This window comes from Dromiciops gliroides, chromosome 4 (genome assembly GCF_019393635.1).
Source record: "Dromiciops gliroides isolate mDroGli1 chromosome 4, mDroGli1.pri, whole genome shotgun sequence".
Classification (NCBI taxonomy): domain Eukaryota; kingdom Metazoa; phylum Chordata; class Mammalia; order Microbiotheria; family Microbiotheriidae; genus Dromiciops; species Dromiciops gliroides.
Window position 1 is genome coordinate 34076564 of NC_057864.1, and position 21643 is coordinate 34098206.

A 21643-nucleotide genomic window follows, 5' to 3' on the forward strand; every position below is an offset into this window, starting at 1 on the left:
GGCCCACTGAGGGGGGTCCAGGAAAGAACTGGAGGAGGGAAGGCTTAGGGAGCATGGGAGCTGCCTTCAAAGAACTGTGTCATGGGGAGGGGAGACTCAGCCTTGTTGTGCTGGGCCCCAGGGCAAAGCTGGGAGTAGCAAGAGGCCAATAGAGCCAGAGGTCATGGAGAATGCCACAGGCACTGGGCACAAGTGGAGGGAGTGAGCTCCTTGTAAGAAGTGTTCTAGGGGCAGCTAGGTGGTGCAGTGGATAAAGCACCAGTCCTGGATTCAGGAGGACCTGAGTTCAAATCCAACCTCTGACACTTAACACTCACTAGCTGTGTGACCCTGGGCAAGTTACTTAACCCTCATTGTCCCACCAAAAAAAAAAGTGTTCTACCAGGGGCTCACTGGCTCCCTGAGAAAGAACTCTGTCGTCTGTGGGGGCAGACATCCTGAGACCCAAGAACCTCTTGCCCTGTCAATGTAATCCAGACTGGAAGAACACAGGGTGAAAAAGACCAGCGGCCCCCCCCCCCCGGGCCCCGCCTGCCACAGTACCCCATCAGGAGAAGAGCAGAGCCCCCCAGAGGCCCGGTTGCCCCCAGGTGAGCCTCTGTGCAGAGGGTGTGCTCCAAGTAGCTCCAGGCCCGGGCGCCAGGCCAGAGCGAGGCCAGCCCAGGCTCCCCAGGACTTGTTCCCAACAAGCCCCGGCCCAGACACCCTCGTCCCACCCAATTCCCATGACGGCACCCTCCACCCTAGTGAAACCCCCCGAGGCCATGTCTACCAGGCTGAGGTGGCTGGCCCACGTCACAGGGCCTATCTGCCCCCCCCCCACTCCCATCCAGTCCCTCTGTCCTGTGCGCACTTCTTGGGCAGTGCTGGCAAATCCTCTCCCCGCCCCCCACCCATGAAGAGACACCTGGAGGACAGGGATTCTAACTCCCAGTGCCCAGGCCGGTGTCCAGCACAGAGGAGGCCCTCCCTCCTAAATGCTTGACTGGCTGTCTATACCAAGAGTCCTCAAGGACACACTGGGCCCAGGGGTAAAGAGGACGCAGCCTCGGGGAGGGGTGGTCCAGCCCAAGAGGATGGGATACTGCCAAAGCATCCCCTGTTGTCGGCTCACCGGCTCCCTACTCCTGGGAGGTCAGGTTCAGGCCCCAGAGCCTGGCCTTCCGGCCCCTCTGACCTGGTCCCAGCCACAGTCCCACACTGTCTGTAGTGAAGAGGGCAGTGGGGTCACTGGGGGGAAGGACCAGGCCTGCCCTGCCTCTGTCCCTCAGGGCCCAGAGCTGTTCTCCTCCGCCCCTCCCCAGACTATGAGACCCCTAAAGGCAGAGCTCAGTGCTGCTCCCCCACTCCAGCACACACACCCCCCCCCCCCGCCAGACGGGCAGCCACCTGAGAGCAGGGCCCAGGCCTGGCTCTCCTCCACTTGCTCTCTGAATACTCTCCGGGACTCCCTGCCACTCTCCCTGCTGGGGCTTTGCAGCGGATGAATGAGCTCCAGACGCCCCCGGCCTGTGGCCAATCGGAGCCTTAATTACTTCCTGAGGATGCTGGGCCAGCAGCCCGGCTTCTGCTTGGCGGCTGAAATGCATTTCCCGGCCCGCCGCTGCTCTTGCCTCTTCCCTCTCATTAGGTCGAGCTGTTAATGCTACCAGCTCGCTCGCCCTCCACATCTCTCCTCCTCCCCCTCAGCTGAGGCCTCAGCTGCCCTCCCAGGCTCCAGCCCAGTTCCAGCCCGAATGCCCGGGCACAGGGAGCTGCCCTGACCCTTCTCCATTCCTCAGGCTGTAGCCCCTCCTTCCAGAAGCCCCCCAGCCCACTCACACCAACAGGACAAACAGTGCTCTCAGGGAGCAGGCCTGGGCCTGGGCCCCCTCTACACAACTGGACACCTGCCAGGGATGGATGTACCTTTCTATAGCCAGGGCAGGCCAGGCCAGCAGCCCTGAGAGCCAGAGGTAAACTGAGTCAGACCCAGAGAAAGTAACAAATCCAGAGTCAGAAAGAGCCAAACCAGGGCAGAAAGCCCCAAGAAGCCAGAGAGACGATAAAGAGCAACCAGTGTCAAAGCCAGAGCTCTCTCCAGGAAGGAGCCTGCCCTGCAGCCCCTCACCCAGGCCCAGCCCAAAGCGTCATTCAGCCCAGACCTGCCTAGGACTGAGCAGAACCAGGCCTTGAGGAAACCGAGCCCAGCTCTCAAGTGCCTTCTCTTGGCACCTCCTCATTTTGACCTCTGTCCTCACACCACACTGTGGTGGCCGGACCCCCTCATCAGAGGACGGTGGGGCTCTCACCTCTCTTCACGCAGACCCCCAGCATCCCATCAGCACGGTCCAACTGACTCATTCTCAGCCGGCTGGTAGGCCACCAAGACCCCCAGGGCTTCTTTCAGTCTGAAGCCTAATTGCACTTCCTCCACCTTGTACTGGGGAAGCTGAATGCTTGAACCCAAATGCTGGACTTCACATTAACTCCTTAGACTCAGCCCAGTGCTCCAGCCCATCAAGATCCCTCTGGATCCTGGCTCCGTCATCCAGTCTGTTTACTCTCCTTTCCACTTGATGTCATCTCTACGGGGGGGGGGGGGGCGGGCAGGCAGCTCCAGGCCTAGGATTTAGGGGCTTGTAGGAAAGTGGGGGGCTTCACCTGCCCATGCTGCAGTCACTTCTGGGGAACTGTGTCCAATTCTTTGTGCTGAGATTTCAGAAGGAAATGGATAAGCTGAAGAGTGTCTAGGGAAGCTCTAGCACCCGTGTGACCTTGGGTAAGTTCCTTCACTCCCTGGTCCTCAGGGAGTAAAAGGACAGTCTCCGAGGTCCCTTCTAGCTCTGGGTCCAGGGGCCCACGAACCAGGATGAGAAAGGGCTCGGAGTCTCTGGAGGATCTGACAGAAGAGCAGTGTCCCAAGCTCAGTGTGAGGGGAAACACTGTGGCCCTCCCCCATGGCTGTCCCCCTCTCACTGCCCCCCTCTTCCTGGCTTCAGGGAGAAGCAGCCACAAGTATTCGCCCTGCCCAGGACTCAGGGCTGTGGTCACTGACCCTCCTCCAGCCACCCCCATCTCTCAGTCCCGGGCAGCTTCCATTGTCTCAAGCCAACAGTCAAACAAGTCTTAGAAACACTGATGTCAGCCCCGCTGCTCTGCCGTGCGCAGCGCCCGGGTTCCCCACAGAGAGAGCAGGGGGGGAGACAAGCACAGTGTGTCTGGCAAGGCCCACGGGGGAGGGAGCCAGAAGCAGCACAAAACCACACGGGAGTGTGTGGGACCAGCCAAGAGACCACCAGTCTGGCTGGCATCAGGAGTGGGTGAAGGGCAGGAGCAAGAAGTAAGCCTGGAAACGGAGGCAGCCCTGGGCATGGAGGAGGGGGCCTCCAATTCCAAGCCAAAGCGGTCAAACTGTACTTGGGATCCACTGGAGAGCCAGCAAAGGCCTCTGGGCACTGACAGAGCTCTCTGAACTGGAGGAGAGGCCGGATGGTGGGGAAGAGGTGGGGGGAGGGATCCTGAAACATGATGGGCAGCCAGGGGGGGTCCCCACGCAGGCAGAGAGGCCCCTCGGGAGGAAGCGCCTGAGCTCAGTTTAGGGAGGGAGCCGCATGAGGAGCAACAAGAGGCACCCAAGCCAAATCCTGCCCTCACAGAGCCAAGGGCTTACCCATAAAGTCACCAGAGAGGCCCCTCCTTGGCCCAGCCAGCCATGCCAGCCATCTCCCCATCCCCATGCTCCTGCCCCCCAGTGTCACAGGACTGGATTGCAGAGGTCATCTAGGTACAGAGGGCAGGACCTGCAGACCTTTCACCAAGCTGACCACTCTCCATGGGCCACTGTCTTGCAGGCCTCCTCCCATCTCGCATACAGAAAGTTAACTTAGAACCCATGCTGGGCTTTACAGGATCTATCCTTGTTGAACTGAATCTTTTCAAGCTTGACTCCAAAGAAGTGGTTAATCAACAAACATTTATTAAGTCCCTCCTGTATGCCAGGCACTGTCCTAAGTCCTAGAGATACAAAAGCAGCCCCTGCTCCCAAGGAGCTCACACCCAAATGGGGGAGACAGCGTGGCCACAACTGGGTCTCTACAAGCCATGCCCAGAGGAGGCAGACAGTGCCCTCACGGTGGGGGAGGGGAGATGGGGAGTAGCCTCTTGCCCAAGGGGTGACTGGACCTGAGTTCTAACAGAAGCTCTGGTTTTGTCCCTGCGGGCACTCAGTAGCCACGGGAGGGAATGGGTAAGACATGCACTGTGGGAGCTGGGTGAAGAATGGCCTGGAGGGAGGGGAGGCTGGAGGCAGGGAGACCCAACAGGATGCCAGTGCAATAATCCAGGGAAGAAGCTGGAGGCCTGAATTGGGTGATGGAGGGAAGGGGGTGGATCACAGAGACGTTACAAAGGTGAAATCAAAGAGATCTGGAACTAGACTGGATGGAGTGGGGCGGGTTTGAATGAGAAGTCAAGGACGAAACCAAGGTTGGGAGGACTGGTGATATCCTTGACAGGAAGAAGGAAGGCTTGGGGGGACCATGTTGAGTTTAGGAGGTCTACAGGACATCCATTCTGAGATGTCCAGAGGTAGCTGGTGGCAGGTGGTACCTGGAGGAAGGGAGAGAGGTTGAGGGCTGGGACAATGAACCAGTGGGAGCCGAGGAGATCCCCACACACAGAACCAAGATTCTTTTTGTTTTGTTTTGTTTTTCAGAACCAAGATTCTTAACTCCACCTGTGTTCTGGACCACCCTTGGCAGGCAGTCTGGGGAAGCCTGTGGACCCTTCTCAGAAGTAGCTTTTTAAATCACTGAAGGAAATGTTGAATTTCAGTTAGAGATTAGGGAAAATAAAATATGTAATATTTTTTAAAAAAATCAACCGTGTCAAAGGCTGCAGAGAAACAAAAAAAATGAGGAAAGACCATTAGATCTGGCAATTTAAGAGATCATTGATACAAAAGAGAATATAGATCATTTTGATTACATGAAGCTGAAAAGCTTTTCCACAAACAAAATTAACGTATCTAAGGAAGCCGTTGAAAAGGGGAAAATCTTTTTATCCAATATCTCTTGTCAGGACCTCATATCCAAGATAGGAAGAATCCAAATTCATTCCTCAATAGATAACAGCCAAAAGATAGACACAAACAATTCTCTAAAGAATCACAAACCATGCAGAAAAATGCTCCAAATCACTAATGGTCAGAGAAATGCAGGTCAAAACAACCCTACAGTTTCACCTCAAACCCTGCAAGATGATGAAGAATGACAACAGACAGGAACAGTCAGTGTTGGAAGGGCTGTGGAAAGACAGGCACTCCGGTGCATTGTTGGTGGAGCTGTGAACTAGTCCAGCTGTCCTGAAAAACAATCTGGAATCATGCAAAGCAAGTGACTAACAGGTCTCCATACCTTTTGTTTTGTTTTGTTTTGTTTTTGGGGGGGAGGCAATTGGGGTTAAGTGACTTGCCCAGGGTCACACAGCTAGTAAGTGTCAAGTGTCTGAGGTCAGGTTTGAACTCAGGTCTTCCTGACTCCAGGGCCAGTATTTTATCCACTGTGCCACCTAGCTGCCCCTCCATACCCTTTAAATCAGAAACTCCACCACTCTACACAGAGTCTAAAATGATCACTGACAAAAAGAAAGGTCCTATGAACACCCAAACACTCAGCACTTTTCTCGTGGCAGCAAAGAACTGGAAAACAACCAGATGCCTGTGGGGTGAGGTTGGAGAGTGAAATGGATTCTTACTTTGCTATAAGAACAATGAACATGAGGAATAAGAAAAGCACGGGAAGACTCACTTGAACTGGTGCAGAGCGAAGTAAGCAGAAGCCAGAAAACAGTATCCGAAAGGCTCTAACAACGTAAATGGGAAACGCTGCTAAATGATCAAGAACAAGCCTGGCCCCAAGAAGGAGGAAGAAGAGGGAGAGATACAGAAAGAAATTTAGATGATTCAAAACCAAAGTATGTCATTCAAATCTGCTTTGTAAGGAGCAAGACTGGCAATGATGTTTGGAGGAAGCCCTTTCCATCACACCATGAGGCCAACTGCGAGGAAGCACCCATTGCAGAAGCCATTCTTGAGGACTCAGGTCAGAAAACTTTGGGCCCCAAAATTTCCTCCACAAAAAGGAAAGAGAGACCATCACCTCAGAGCAGCAGAAATAAACAAAGGGCAAAGCAGCAGACTCCATCTTAGAAACTTTCATCTTACGTACCCTGCAGGGGTCTGACAGCTGCAGAGAAGATTGAAAGACCTTCCACTGTCCAGGGATGCCAAGCACAGCTGTGCTGACCAAACGTGTCCCGGGCATGCACCTGGTGAATGTGGTAGTGAAGGGTGGTGACCCTGCAGAGTCCCTGGCTTCAGTTCCAGGGTAGAGAGGACAGCTGTAGTTTGCAGCCACCAGAGGGATCGCAGGGAGCAAGAATCATTTGCAGTACAGTATGGCTGGGGCCTTAGTGGTGGCTTACGAGTAAAAAGGAGAGCCGGAGGTTGGGCCCTAAGGCAGACCTCAGAAAATAACTGCTAAAAACTAAATAAAACTAAATAAATAAAAATGAGCAAGCAAAGGAGAAAGACCCCAACCATAGATAGTTACTATGGGGATAGAGAAGATCTGGGTTAATATTCAGAGGAAGATAATGGAACTTTAAAAACCATTTCTTTTTCTTTTCTTTTTTATTTTCTTACTTCGAGCAAATATTTTTCCACTCTTTTATTAAAAAAGAAATCAACATTTCATTTGTTTCAACTCAAGCTTATTGTAATAATCAAAAAGGGGACTTATGTACAAACAGAAGCAATGCATCCAAAATTAGAAGGGAGGCAGAAAGCTGGGAAACAATTTTTGAGGCCAGTACTTCTGATAAAGGCCTCATCTCTAAAATATATAGGGAATTAAATCGAATTTATAAGAATCCAAGTCATTCCCCAATTGAGAAATGGTCAAGGATATGAACAGGCAGCTTTCTGATGAAGAAATCAAAGCTATCTATTGCCATATGACAAAATGCTCTAAATCACTATTGATTAGAGAGATGCAAATTAAAACAACTCTGAGGTACCACCTGACACCTATCAGATTGGCTAAAATGACAAAAAAAGAAGATAATAAATGTTGGAGAAGCTGTGGGAAAATTGGAACACTAATGCATCGTTGGTGGAGCTGTGAACTGATCCAACCATTCTGGAGAGCAATTTGGAATTATGCCCAAAGGGCGATAAAGCTGTGCATACCCTTTGACCCAGCAATTCCACTTTTAGGTCTTTTTCCCAAAGAGATCATGGAAGGGGGAAAGGGACCCACATGTACAAAAATATTTATAGCTGCTCTTTACATGGTAGCAAGGAATTGGAAGTTGAGGAGATGCCCATCAATTGGGGAATGGCTGGACAAATTGTGGTATATGAATACAATGGAATACTATTGTGCTGTAAGAAATGATGAGCAGGAGGAGTTCAGATAAACCTGGAGGGTCTTGCATGAGCTGATGATGAGTGAGATGAGCAGAACCAGAAGAACATTGTACACAGTATCATCAACATTGAGTGTTGATCTACTGTGATGGACTATATTCTTCTCACCAATGCAATAGTACAGAAGAGTTCCAGGGAACTCGTGATAGAAGAGGATCTCCAAATCCAAGAAAAAAAAAAAAAGAACTGTGGAGTATAGATGCTGATTGAACCATACTATTTCTTTTGTTTTGGGTGCTGTTGTTTTTTTTTTTTCTATTTTGAGGTTTTGCATCACTGCTCTGATTTTTTCTCTTGTAACAGGATTAATGCAGAAATAGGATTAATGTTATTATGTGTATATATATGTGTGTGTGTATATATATATATATGTGGATATGGATATGGATATAGATATATAGATATATAGATATAACCTATATCAGATTACCTGCTGTCTAGGGGAGGGGGGAGGGAGGGGAGGGAGGGAGAAAAATCTGAAATTGTAAAGCTTGTATAAACAAAAGTTGAGAACTATCTTTACATGTAACAGAAAAAATAAAATACCTTATATGTAAAAAAAAAAAAAGAAATTGAGCCTTCAAGTAGAGAATTAAAAAAAAAAGGGACTTATACAAGGTGTCTGTTTTTATACAGTTTACAAGTAAAGCATTTACTTTACAAAAAAAGGGAGGTGTGTGTGTGTGTGTGTATGTGTAATAGTGATAGGGGCTGACCAAATGTTGGTAAAGCCACTCCTCTTTCAATGAGAAATGTAAAACGGTCCCAAGCACAAAGAGTTCCTGGAAAAACTTAATAAGGACTTTAAAAACCAAATAATAGAGATCAAGGAAAAATTAGGAAAAAAAAAGAGCAATCCAAGAAAATCAAAGAAAACTGGAAACAGAATAAAAATTTAAGGAAAATAATTCCTTGAAAACTAAAATTTGGCAAGGGGAAGATAATGACAGACTAGAACAACAAGAAATCATAAAACAAAACCAAAAGAATGAAAAAATAGAGAAAGTGAAACATTTCATTAGAAAAACAACTGATTTGGAGAACAGATCAAGGAAAAAGAATAGAAGAATAATCAGACAACCTTAAATTTATGATAAAGAATCTTGATACAATATTATAAGAAATCATCAAGGAAAATTACCCTAAAGTTCTAGAACAAAAAGGCCAAGCAGAAATTGAAAAAAATCCACAGATTACCACCTGAAAGAGATCCCATAAGAAAAACCTACAAGAATATCATGGCCAAGTTTCAAAGCTCCTGGGTTAAGGAGAAAATACTGGAAGCAACAAGAAAAAAAACAAAACAATTTAAACATCATGGCGATACAATAAGGATTACACAAGACCTAGCAGCTACTATGTTGAAGGACAGTAGGTCTTGGAATATTATATTCTGTAGAGCAAAAGAGCTGGGGTTACAACCAAGGGTAACTTACCCAGCAAAGTTAAGTATAATCCTGAATGGGGAAAAAAACAACAATGGACATTTAGTGCATTGAAAGACTTCAGGTTTTTATGCCAAAAAACCCAGAACCTAAGGAAAAACTCAACATATAACATCCAAGAGAAATATATGGTGAACATTAAAGACCAATAAATTATAAGGGGCTCAATAAGGACAAATTGCTTCTTATATGTGAAAATATTAGCAGTACTTTTATGATTGTCATTATTATTTGGGTAGTTTGATAGAAAGGTTGACCTGAGGATGATGGGGTGATTAAAAAAATAAAACTGTAGAGAAAGATAAAAGAAGTAATTATCTCATACAAATGAGGCACAAAAGGAAAAACTGATACAGAAGAAGCTAGTAGGGGGGTAGGTGGGTGGGTAGTGATGGAACCTCACTCATCAGGAATGGTTTAAAAGGGGATGGGGGCGGGGTGAGGATAAGGGAGGGACTCTTAGAGGGGTGAACAGGGTAAGGAACAGGAAGGTAAGGAAGTGGGTAGAAGTAAAGCAGAGGAGTGAGGAGGGATGGGGTAAACAGGGTGAGAAGGATAGTGAGGAAAAATAGGAAGGAGGAAAATACACAAGTAATTGTAGGTTAGAATGTGAATGGGATAAATCTACCTATAAACAAATGAATAGCAGAATAAAAATGTGAATTCGACAATATGTTGCTTTCAGGAAACATAAAAATGAGAGATACACACAAAAATAAAATGAAGGGTAGGTGAACAATTTATTATGTACAAAAAGTAAGAACAGTAATCATGATCTCAAAGTTAAAGTTAAAATCGATTTAATCAAAAGAGAAAAATAGACAAACTACATTATGTGTCAGCAATAGTATTCAATATTGTTTTAGACCATTTAAAATAACTAGACAGTATAAAACACCTGAGCATATACCTGCCAAAACAGACACAGGAAGTATCTGAATATAAACATCAAACACTTTTTATACAAATAAACTCAGATCCAAATAAGTGAAGTAATATTTATTGTCCGTGGGTAGGTAAAACCAGTATAATTTCTAAAATGACAATTTTACCTAACTAATCTACAGACTCAATGTCATCCCAATTAAACTACTAAAAAATTATTTTAAATGAGTTAGAAAAATAACAAAGTTCATTTGGAAGAACAAAAGGTCAGGAACTTCAAAGAAACCAGGAAAAAATATATAAAGGAAATGGTTTCAGCAGTATTTGGACCTTAAACTATGTTAGGTGAGAGCACTGTTGAAGTGCTAAATGGATAATTTTGATTGTTTTAAATTAAACTTTTCTTGTATAAGTACAACCTATGTAGCCAAGAATAGAAGGAATGCAGAAAATTGGGGGAAAAAACCTTTCGCAATATCTCAGAAAGTCTGTGACTGGGCTGGAATCTTGCCATGGTGTAGGAGATGATGAGCTTGGAAAGGCATGGAAAGACTTGGATTTGTGAAAGAAGATGCTATGAACCTTCAGAGAAACAGATGATGAGTGGAAATAAACATAGTACGGTCTTACACATACATGTATGAGTGTACATGTGTATGTGTATAGATAGCTATGTTTACATATATATATATATATATCTACACTTAATTGCATGTATATGTGTATATATGTTCCCTTCTTTGGGGGGGAGGGGAAAAATAACAAAGTAAAAAGTACACAGCAGAGAACAAAAGAAAACCAACCAGGAAGCAAAGAAAAGCTAGGCAGATGTGACAACAATGGGGAGGATGTATTATATAGGTTTTCTTGAAATGGCAATATGTCTTATATTGAATCCTTTCCTATGTTCTGCTGTGTACATGGAAACTTTTTTTTTCTTTTCTCGTTTTGTATTTGTCTAAAATAAATTTTCAAATTTATCCCCTCCCCTCCCCTCCCCCCCAAAAAAGGAGTTTAGCCACTAAAGGAAGGAGAAACATGGCACGAGCCAGCAGGGATGGACAATCCAGTGAAGGCTTTTTGAAGACAGGAGAGACACAGGCCTGTCTGAAGGCAGAAGGGAAACAGCACACAGGGAGGGACTGACAGTAAGTGAGAGAGGAAGAAGGGGTGAAAGGGCAAGATCTGCAGGAAAAGATGGGAAAGGGAAACCATCAAGGATGAAATGCCAAAGATTGCTGTCTCTTCATCAGAGCCAGGGCTAGGTGTAGGGACAAAGAGGGAGTGGGGGATGATGTCTTGGGGCTTGCAAGAGGAGGACAGGGTCATGATTCAGTTCAAGTCACCATTCATCAGGCACCTACTATGTGCCAAACAAGAAGCAGTGTGGCCCAGAAGTTGGCCTTGGAGGCAGGAAGACCTGTGCCTACATCGTACCCTGGCTGACCCCTCCTGAGAGCCCCAGTGACTACCTGAGACAGAACAACCTACATGCTTGGGGAGGGGGCATAGCAGAGCCCGTCCCAGACCCCAGCAGAGACCCCGCCTCCACTCTGCTGCAGTCTCTCCCTCATCAGCTCACACCTGGACTACCGCCATGGCCTCCCAGGCCCTCCTCCTCACGGCTGTCAAGGTGATCTCCTTAGTCAGGTCTGAGCCCCCTTCCCAGCACCCTCAGCCTGGCCTGCTCCTGCCTCTGCAGACTGAGCCCTGGCCATTCACCTCACACACTCAGCTCCCTCCACGTGCCCCTTCACCTCCTGGCCTCCGTGTCTGAAGTGCTCACCAGTCTCACCCTCCGGCTCCCTCCTGGCAAGGCTCAGTTCCCTGGCCACCTCCCTCAAGAGACCTTTGCTGATCCCTAAATTATTGGACATGACCTCTCCTACCTACTTCTTTCCACTTGCCTCCCCCCAGCAGAACGGCAGCAGCTCTCAGAGGGGAGGAATAGTTTCTTTTCTGTACTAGCACTGCCCCTCACGCCCAGCCCAGCACATAGTAGGACCTTCACAAATGCTCACTGAATTGAAGCTTTGTATCAGCAAACTGGTGTGGCTTCCTGTAGCCTTTCTCGACAGCGGGAGAAGGGGCCCAGAGAAGACAGAAGAATGTGTGTGGTGGGGCAGGGCTGTGCCCCAAGAAAGGGAGCCCCAGGTCTGAGAGCTGAGGAACATGGACCAGGCTGAGTGGGACAGAAAGACAGGAGGACCATGGTGGTAACGTCAAGTGTATTCTGGACCCCGGGGGCACTGAGGATGCTGGGACAGCCCAGATTGAGAGCTAGAAGGGACCACAGAGGCCATCTAGTTGGGAAACAGGCTCAAAGGTAAAGTGACTTTCCCAGGGTCACACAGCTGGCCAGTGTCCGAGGCCGGGTATGTCAGGTCACAGATCAAAGGCCCCGAAGGCCGTCTTGTTGTCCTTTTACAGACGGGACGCCAGACCCAGCAAGGGGAACAGACTTGCCTGTGATCATCCAGGAGTCAGTCAGGCTGGCTGCAGTGGTGGTGGGTGGGAAGGGAGAATGAACTGGCCATCGGGAGGGTTGTCCTGACTGCCCCTGGGACCCACCCCTCTAAGCCGCCTGCAATCGCCAGGGCCCCACGTGATGCCCCGTGCCTAGGCTCCATGCCCTGGTCCTTGCTTCCATCTTCTGGACATGCACATTGAAATCCCAAACTCTAAGTGCCAGCCCTTGCCCCCCAGTCTTGGAGGCTACTGAGGACAGGGCCCGGGAACTGCTTGCCCCCTCCCTCCCCTGGACTGACAGGGGCCAGAGCTCAGGCCCAGGAGGAGGGGGCCTCAGGAGCGGGGGACGTGCCTCATGTCCCTTCATTACCAGAATTACGGAGCCGGAGCCCACAGTAAGGACTCACGCTGACGGACGTGCCCTTTCCTTCCCCTGGTATTTTAATGAAGTCCTTTCTCTTGCTGGAGTAGGAAGCTGGGGGGCGGGGGAGAGACAGAGAAGATGTGCAGGGCTCACTGCTCGCCCGGGGAAAAAAGCAGCATATTGTCTGTTCCCAGCAAAGCCACTGTGTCATTATCCCAGGAACACGGAGCTGTCAGGCCCTGGACAGGCCTGGGGGAGGCAGCTTCACTGGCGGGAAGTGGGGGGAGGGGGGAATCCTATCCTAGGCTCAGCTCTTCTCCCTCATTAAATGAGCAGTGTTTCCCCCCACCCCCACCCCCAACCTTCAGTTCATGTCCGGGACACTCTACCTCTTGACCCTGAGAGCCCTGGGCTGCAGTGGCTGTACCCCTGGGGCCACCCCCCAAAACAAACTCAAGTGCAGCAGCGGCTCCTGGGAGCCCAGAGCACTGACCCAGCCCCAGCCTACCGAGAGGAAATTGATCTAACAAATGGCTATGGGGCCTCTACTAATGCCCTTCTGACAGGGAGGCCGCTACCCGGTGAGGCAGCTCTTCCCACTAAGAACCTGCTGTGGCTGACCCCACTTCTTCAGCCCCACTGCCGGTCCTGTGCTCTGGGGCCGAGCCAAGCAGCTCAGCGGGGCTGACCCCGGGAATGGGCAGCCGGCCCCTCACGGCTGACCCTCCGCCCCATTGCTTCTTGCCACACCCCCATTCAATTAAACAGCTATCAGGCAGCTACTGAGTGCTGGGCTCTGGGCTGGGCCTAGAGGCTGCCCAGGCAAGAGCCATACGGCCCCTGTCCTGGGGGAGCTTCCACTCTACCAGAGGGATGACAGGGACAGAGACCAGCTATGCCCGGCAGGGAGGCAGCATCAGAAAAGGGCCGTGCTGGGCAGACTCTTGAGGGACATGAGGGGCTCCAAGAGGCAGAGGGGAGAAGGGGCGGCCCCCAGGAGCAAAGGATGACGACCTGGGCAGGCCGGGGAGGCTGTTTCACCACTGAATCTGCCCCTCCTGGCCCAACCCCCACCTGCCTCTTCTCCCTCACGCCTGGATGTCCAGTCAATGTCCCCCCTCCCTCCCTTATGCCCACTCGCCATGGCCCAGGCCATGTCTCAGACGTGCCCCTCCCCTGCCACCTGACTGCTGGGGGGGGGTCTGCCTGCCCAAGTCCTCAGCCACCTGAGCGCAGGCCTGAACGTGCCACCCTCTACTGCCTCTGGGAGCAAACACACAATTCTCTGCCATTTGGAGCCTTCCAGGAGCTGGCCCCTCCTACCTTCCCAGTCAGGTGTAAGAAACACCTGACTCCCCAACAAGGAGTCCTCAATCCAGGGGCCCCGGCCTCCCGGCTGTGCCCCCTGTCTGACTTGCCCTGACTAGTGACCGCTCTGCCTTAAGTGCCTGCTAAATGCCCATCTTGTACAGCGTGTGTGCATGCATGCATGCTTGTACGGGAGACTGAAGTCAAGCTGGAAAGCACTTTAAATGCACAGTAGAGGTCGCATTTGAAGCAAGAGGGAGCTAGTGAAGCTTCTTGAACAGAGGAGTGACACAGTGAACTTGGTACTTTCAGAAGCTGAGGGCCCAAGGTGAGAGGCCAGGGGCTTGGGGCTGGCTGGGTGGGGCAGTGACAGGATGAGCAGGCTGCCACTGACAACAGATGGCAGGGGGAGGGCTGGAAGAGGGGACCAGGGAGAAGGACCATGAGGCTGCCTTTGGACAGGCTAAGATTTAGGTGTTTATGAGACATCTAGTTCCAGATACCCAAAAGGCAGCTGTGATTTGGACTGGAGGTCAGGAGAGAGGTTAGGGCTGGATAAACAGACAGAGAATCATCTGTTCAGGGCTGATGAGGTCACCAACGGAGTGCTGGGGAGGGGGAGGGGAGGGGCCCAGATCATTGCCCTAGAGACACCCAGGAAACCTTCCCTTCAACTGGTCTTCAGTCCCTCCCCCAACATCCAAGCTCCAAACGTCCCAGCGCTGGGACCCCTCCACCTCTCTTCCCTCTGGCCCCAGAAGAGGAGAGGCCTCCCCTGACCAGGGTAACCCTAGCCCCACGGCCCTAAGGCACTGGCTATCTCTTCCCTCCCCTGCTCTGGTGCTTCACTCCTCATTCCCCCACTGCCTAAGCCATTCCCATAACCCACTGCACCCTCTGCCCTCCACTGGCTCCCATTACAGGGCGGCCGGTGGTGTTTGTGACCATGGCCCTCACCCTCACTCCTCAGTCCCCCAATCACCAGGCCCTGATTCCCTCCAGCAGCCACCAGACCCTGGACGACAGGCCTGCGACCCTTTCTGCCCTTCTGCAGGATGAGTGCCCTGCCCCAACATGGCCCTATGCCATGATTCTGCATCTCTTCCTCATTTGAGTTTTTTGGGGGGACCTGACTGGGAACTCCCTGCAGCCAAGTCCCTGAGCACAAGTCCAGCCCAGTCCTGTTGCCCTGCTCCCCACACACATACTTCTGCTGCACCGGCTCCCCCCTCACTCACTTCTTGATTCAGTATGGATGTTTAATTTCTGATTTGGGGGCAGCAAAACTGAGTGATATATGTGTCATCTGCCACACGGACATGGCTAGAAGGGCCACCAGGATGAGCCTGAATCTGGGCTTGTAGTGAGTCTGGGGCTGAGGCCGACCCCAGGTTGCCCAGCCAGGGTGTACAGGGATAGGGAGAAGCATCTACCTCATCGCCTGTTTCCACTGGCCAGGACTTTATCTAAGGCAGCCCCAGTCAAAGCTAAGAACCCATCTCCCCCATGCTCCCCAATATGCAGAACCAATCTCTGTCTGTTCTGAGCCCACATCCCCAAACTTGGACCCTAGGAATTCAAGCTAGATCTCTGGGCCTTGAATAAAAAGGGCTGATGGGGTATCCGGCGGGCCCCCTATCAGGGACCTCAGAAAGAGCAAGAATGATGAGAACAAGAGAGGCTCCGTGGGCTTGGAGAAGGGCAAAAGCCGACCTGAATCTGAAAACAAGAGGTCAGTGTGGGTAACTGATTCCTGGGAAAATTCCAGAATAGATGTAAAGGGATGGCCAATAACTGTCTAGAAAAGGAAGCGGGGACCACAGAGAATCAGTCTGGCCGGCCAGCAGGTCATGCCGGACCAAGCTCATCTCCCTTTAGGTCCCTGGGCCAGGAGGGGAGGGAAGGCTGGGGCTCCCGCCTGCCCCGATTTTAGTGACATCTAAGACTTTCACACAATTCCTGCGAACAAACGATATGGAAACGTGCGGCCACAACAGCAAGATCCGGTGATCTGGACCAAGGCTGATGTCCTCTCTCTGAGGAGGGGGAGGGCTGTAGTAGAAGACCCAGGGACCTGCCTGTGACTTGGTGAAGGGTGGAGCTGGCAGGCTCGCCGATTCACAGATGGCACAGAGCTGGGGAGCTGATACATGATGGAGTCAGGACCCAAAAAAGGGTCTTTGTAAGCTAGAATGCTGGCCTAGCCCTAAGGACATGGAACTAAATAAGGTCAAATGTAAAGTCTGAGGCCTGGGCTCAAGGAGTCAATGCCACAAGGACAGGTGACGGGGGAGGGTCTGGCTAGGCAGCAGCATGCCCCCAAAGCCTCTGGGGTCTCAAAGGCCCACAAGCTCAGTGAGTCATCAGCAGGATGAGGCAGTGAAGAAACCAAAGGGGAGTCTGAACAATTCAGCCGGCTTCCAGGAGGGCAGGGAGTGTGCTTCTGTCCTCTGCCCTGGACAGGCCTCACCTAGAGGCACCAGCATTTAGGAAGGGCCTCGGAGGGCTGAACAGCATTTAGAGGGGGAGACTTGGCTGGGGAAGGGACTCCAGAGCATGTCTTCCACTCGTCAGATGAAGGGTCAGGGAGCAGAGACATCTCAGGAAGGCTCAAGAGCCTTCAAGGAGATGAAGGGGCTGTGTCATGGGAAGGCCAATTCAAACTGGACGTCAGGAAAACTTCCTTCACCATGAGACTGTCCCTGAGTGGCCTGGGATGCCCTGACATGATGAGCTCCCCAACAGAGGCTGGATGTCCACTAGTTGAGGAGGTTGGAAAGGCATTTCCTGTGGAGCTGGGGATTGGACTCAATGCTGCCAAAATGCCTCCTGACCAGGCAGCCCTCTACTGAGGGATGACAACTGAGCATAGGGAAGCTAACAAGGGAGGGGGTGTGGAGGAGGAAGAGGAGAAGGCCCAGGGACAGGCCTGGGGCGGGGGTGTCATACAATGAGACAGCAAAGGAGACTGAAAGGGGCAGGTAAGGTGGGGACAAGGGTGGGGGGCTGGGGTGGACAGGGTCAGATGAGGGAATGGGGACTGGGGGCAGAATCAAATGTTGTCAGAGGGAGGAGGAGACACAAAAGGCAGTCCAATTAAGAGATGATTAGGGTGTGTAATTATAATGACCAAGCTCCTTCCTTACAATGGAGGAGACCCAGGAGACTTGGAGGTGTGCAGAGTTGCAAACACAATTGCTTAATTGCTTTTAGGGAAGGCTCAGGTTCGAGGTGGGGACACGGCCACTCAGACAAGAGGTAGCAGTAAAACTTTCAAAGCTAGGGTCGCTGGTGGCCAGGTAGGAAGCCGCACTCGGTGGGGCAGAGGAAGGGAGCACAGATGCAGCCTTTCCAAGAGACCTAGGGGCCCATGGATGGGCGGGTGATGATGACAGTTTGGGGGACAGCAGAGTCGGGGGAGAAGACCTGGGCTTGGTGGAAAGTAATGGGGAAGGAGGGACTAAGCAGAGGGGGTGACTAGAAGGGCTCAAGCCTGGAGAAGGTGAGGGGGCGAGGGCGGAAGCTGGCTCCCAAGCCTCCTCCCAGATGAGAGTAAAGAAGGGGGTGATAGGGGCAGCTAGGTGGCACAGTGGATAGAGCACCAGCCCTGGAGTCAGGAGTACCTGGGTTCAAATCTGGCCTTAGACACTTAACACTTACTAGCTGTGTGACCCTGGGCAAGTCACTTAACCCCAATTGCCTCACTAAAAAAAAAAAATGAAGAAGGGGGTGATGGGGGAGGTTAAATGGAGAGAAATGGGGCTCATGGTGAACAGCCTTCCTGGCAAGGGTCTGGCTGAGAGGGGAAGGGGACACAGTGGTGTAAGACCTGAGGAAAGATGCCAAGGGAGGGAACCATCCTTTTGTGACTGAGCCCAGAGGTGGGGAGAGCCTCAGTGAGACAAACGGAGGCCCGTGTCAGGAAAACAAGAGCTTTGGAAGGGGGGAAGTTCTCCATCCCTGGAGGTCTTTGAGTAGAGGCCGGGATACTGAAGATTAGGGTTCTTAGGTTTGCATTCAGAGCCTCCACAAATCTGCCTTTCACCAGGTCTCCAGCCCCCAAAGGCCCTGCACTGGCTGCAGCCGAAGCCTGGCAGAGGGGCCTCGTGGGGCAATAGAAGGAGTGCCAGGTCTGCAGCCAGAGGCCTGGCTTGGCAATGCCACTTACTCCTTAGTGGTATGGTGCAGTGGAAAGAACACTGGGCCTTGGAGTCAGGAAGACCTGAGCTCAAATCTAGCCGTGTGACCCTGGGCAAGTCATTTAACCTCTGCTTGCTTCAGGTTCCTCGCTGCAGAATGCAGAGCACAATCGCACCTGCCTCCCAAGGTCACTGTAAGGACTAACTGCTATTTGTAGAGGGGCTTAGCCCAGGGCCAGGCAGGTGGCAGATGCCACAGACAGGCCCCTTCCCTCTGCTTCCCTTCCCCATGTGACCTGTGGTGGGTTATTTTCCCCCTCTAGACCTCAGCTTTCTCCCCTGCCCCTCAACACTCCGCACTCGTGACGCAGCCCTAGGATCGTCTGGCCCCGGCCCTGGCCTCTCCTCTGCCCCTCTCATCTTTAGGACTTCCTGTGTCACTTTCCTTCGTTAGAATGTAACCTCTTGAAGGGAAGGGCTGTGCACAGATACTAGCACACAGCAAGCACTTAATAAATGCCTGTTTCCTGACAATAGCCTGTACCCTCCACTCTCACGGCCACTGCTTGGGTGCAAGGCCCTCATGGCCTCCCCCTGGACTATGGCAACACCAGCCGGGGGGCAGCCAACCTCTAGCCACTCTTTCCGCTTGGCTGCCAAAGCAATTCCCTAGAGTGCATGTCACTCAATGAACTTCAGTGGCTCCCTCCTACCCAGAGAGAACAAACACACTTCCTGGCATTCAGGCCCCCAGTCACTGCCAGGGCACAGAGTCCAGCTGTGCCGTACTCACCTGAGTCTTCAATCTGTCACCTTTACTGCACAGATGCCTGAGAGGCCTGGCTTGGAGCTGGGGGTCCCTGATTCATTCCTGCAGAGACAGAAAAGGACACAGGAGTTAGGCCTCTGTTAATCAAAGAAGCCTGAGGTCCCCACCCCAGATGATGTGGCCAAAGCACTTGTAGCTGGAGAGGCTCAGGATCTGGAGGAAGAGGATCTGAACTGGGGGTCCCTAAATGCTGGGCCATGCAGTCTACATTCCTTCCACCCTGGGAGACCCCAGTTTGGCAGTGGCCCCACTCCCCCTCCCCCCTTCACTAGGTACCAAGAGGGATCACAGGGTAGGGAGCTCTGGCCAGCCAAAAAGTGACCCAGACTCCCATCCTCCAGGGGTGTGACTGCTACCCCCTGCCCCAGCCCCTCCGCCCCCAGAGCAGCTTCAGGATGGATGGCTGGTAAGGCGGACTGGCCAAATCACCAGCCTTGGGGTCTCTGTAGCCCGGCCCCTCAGCACTAAACGCCCGCCGCCCCTGCTCTGCTCTAAGCTCTGCTTTCCACGGGCATCTGTCTTCCTGTGCTGGACGTCAGCACCTGAGCACCCCCCAGGCAGCCATCGATCTCAGCCCCGGGCCCGCCCGCTGCCTAGATTCACAAACAAGACTGAGCGGAGGCTCCCCACTGACTGAGGACAGAGCTCTCTCACAGCCCAAAGACCAAGCCTCATCCCCCACCCTCTCCCCCAGAAAGGCCCAATTAACCTGCCCTGAACCTCACTGTCCATGGCTCCAGCTGCCCCAGGATTAAGTTTTAGACCGGCCTTCAAACTCTTCCCTCCCCAACACACCCAAGTGTCCCCCCGCCAGGCCACCATCCATCCCTAGCACACACAGTTCCTTCCAGCCTCCATGACTTGATTTCCCGAGTCCCTTCTCCCAGCTGGGTCCCAAAGGGTGAGAAAGGTTCCCATTAAGGTAAGGACAGCAGCTGCCACCACTGCAGCCACCACAGCACCCACAGACGAGCCTCCCACAGATGAGCCTCCAGGTGGTTCAGTCTCATTCTGTAAGCAAGGCCATGGAGGCTCAGGGGGCCCCAAACCTGCCGGGGTCACCCAGCAGCTAGTAAGTGTCAGGGGCGGAGTCCGATCCAGCAGAGAGAGGAGGAAGGAGGGAGGGAGGTGTGAGGACACAGCCAGAGGGAAGGAAGTCATCAGAAATCACTTGGGAAAGGGAAGTGGGAGCTTGGAATGCCAAGCCCAGAGGCAGTACTAGGGAGCCACAAGAGGGACATGATATGATCAGATTTTTGCCTTCCTCAAGTAGAGGAATGTGACAGCAGTGTCAATTTTTTTTTTTAAACTTTCCTTCACTTTTAGCATATAGTAAGTGCTTAATAAATGCTTAAAAACAGATTGACTGAAAGACGTTAAATGCCCCCCTTGGGGAGGCCCAAAGATGATGCAAGTCTGCAGGGTGTGGAGCAGAGACCTAACCCAGCTTCTGGAGAGACTCTGGGAGGTTTGGGGTGGGGGATGGTCCATGAGCCTGGGCTCCACTGACCCACGCTGCTTCCTTTTCTAAGGTCACTGCACTGGACACTCAGGAGGATGCTATGGAGAGCTGAGCAAAGGGTCATGGTATTCTGGCAAATGAGGGCCGCTGTGGAGGAAGGGGGGAGGGGGCAAGGCTGGTCAGATGGCTGGGAGGCAGTCCCATCTCCTTCTAGATCCCCCTTTGCAGAGCCCTCCTGAGACGGTCTGGGGCCCATTGCTGCTTGATACTGACTTGTGCAGAGACAGAGAGAGAGCACCCCAAGTGAAACAGCAACAGGAGGGATGGGGAACCTTCTAGGGGCAAAAAGTAGGATCCCAAAGGGACCGGGAGTAGGAAAAAGGACTGGAGAAAAAAGGCCTGGAGCACAGATTCAGAACTAGAAAGCACCTTGGAGACCACTAAGGCTAAGCCCCACGTTTTATGAAAGGATTGGCTTGTTGTGGTGAAGGCTCTGTTGAGTGCAGATAACATAAATTTGTAGTATACTCGGCTTGGTTAAACAATATCTAAGCCCCACATTTTACAGATGAGGATACTGAGACTCAGAGAAGGGAGGTGACTTGCCCAGGGTCATACAGCTAGTAAGTGCCTGAGAAAGGATTTGCACCCAGGTCTTCTTGACTCTAGGTCCTTCCCTCTGCCCACAGCTCCTCTCTGGAGGGCTATGGCCAAGAGCAGCACTGAATGAAAAGAGTTTCAGCCAACCAATGAGCTTGTGCATCTACTAAAAAGGGCAAGTCCTGCACTTGGATTGGAAAAAAAGGAAAAAAGCCACCAAAAAGTCCAAGGCAGGGGAAGGCATGGCTAGAGAGAACAGTTCACATGAAAAAGATCTGGGGGTATCAGCGGCCACCTGGAGCCAACAAGGAAGAAGTGGCATGTGCCCCTTTAGTGCTGGAGGGTACCTGTGGCTGAATAAAACCAAGTCTTCCCTCCCTTGGGGAGTGGGACTGGTCCTCAGAACACAGAGATTCAGGCCCAGGAGGTCCCTGTTCTCTCCTCCCCAGGCAGAGCACAGCGCTGAGGCTGGAGTTACCTAGTTCACTAAGGACCCTGAGAAGGTGGGGAGCCGCTGGGAGGGTGACCAGGAGGGCAGTGAAGGGCTTTGAGACTGGGTGAAGGAAGGATGGATGAAAGGAACTTTGGGAGAGAAGGCTCAGAGCCAACAGGAGCTGGTCTCCAGGTCTTTTAAATAAGGCTCCAACGCTGTTCTGCTTGGTCCCCAGAGC

The 21643-nt window shown here is 51.7% G+C and overlaps 1 protein-coding gene across 23 annotated transcripts in view; it reads right to left on the reverse strand.

Annotated features, from left to right (window-relative positions):
- The window catches only part of PTPRF (protein tyrosine phosphatase receptor type F), a 95188-nt gene that overhangs the window by 72188 nt on the left and 1357 nt on the right, over positions 1-21643 (reverse strand). For all 23 annotated transcript variants that reach the window (XM_044000493.1, XM_044000483.1, XM_044000480.1 and 20 more), the window contains exon 2: positions 18875-18952. The gene's annotated coding sequence lies outside the window, so the exon portion shown is untranslated. The remainder of the gene's footprint in view (positions 1-18874; positions 18953-21643) is intronic.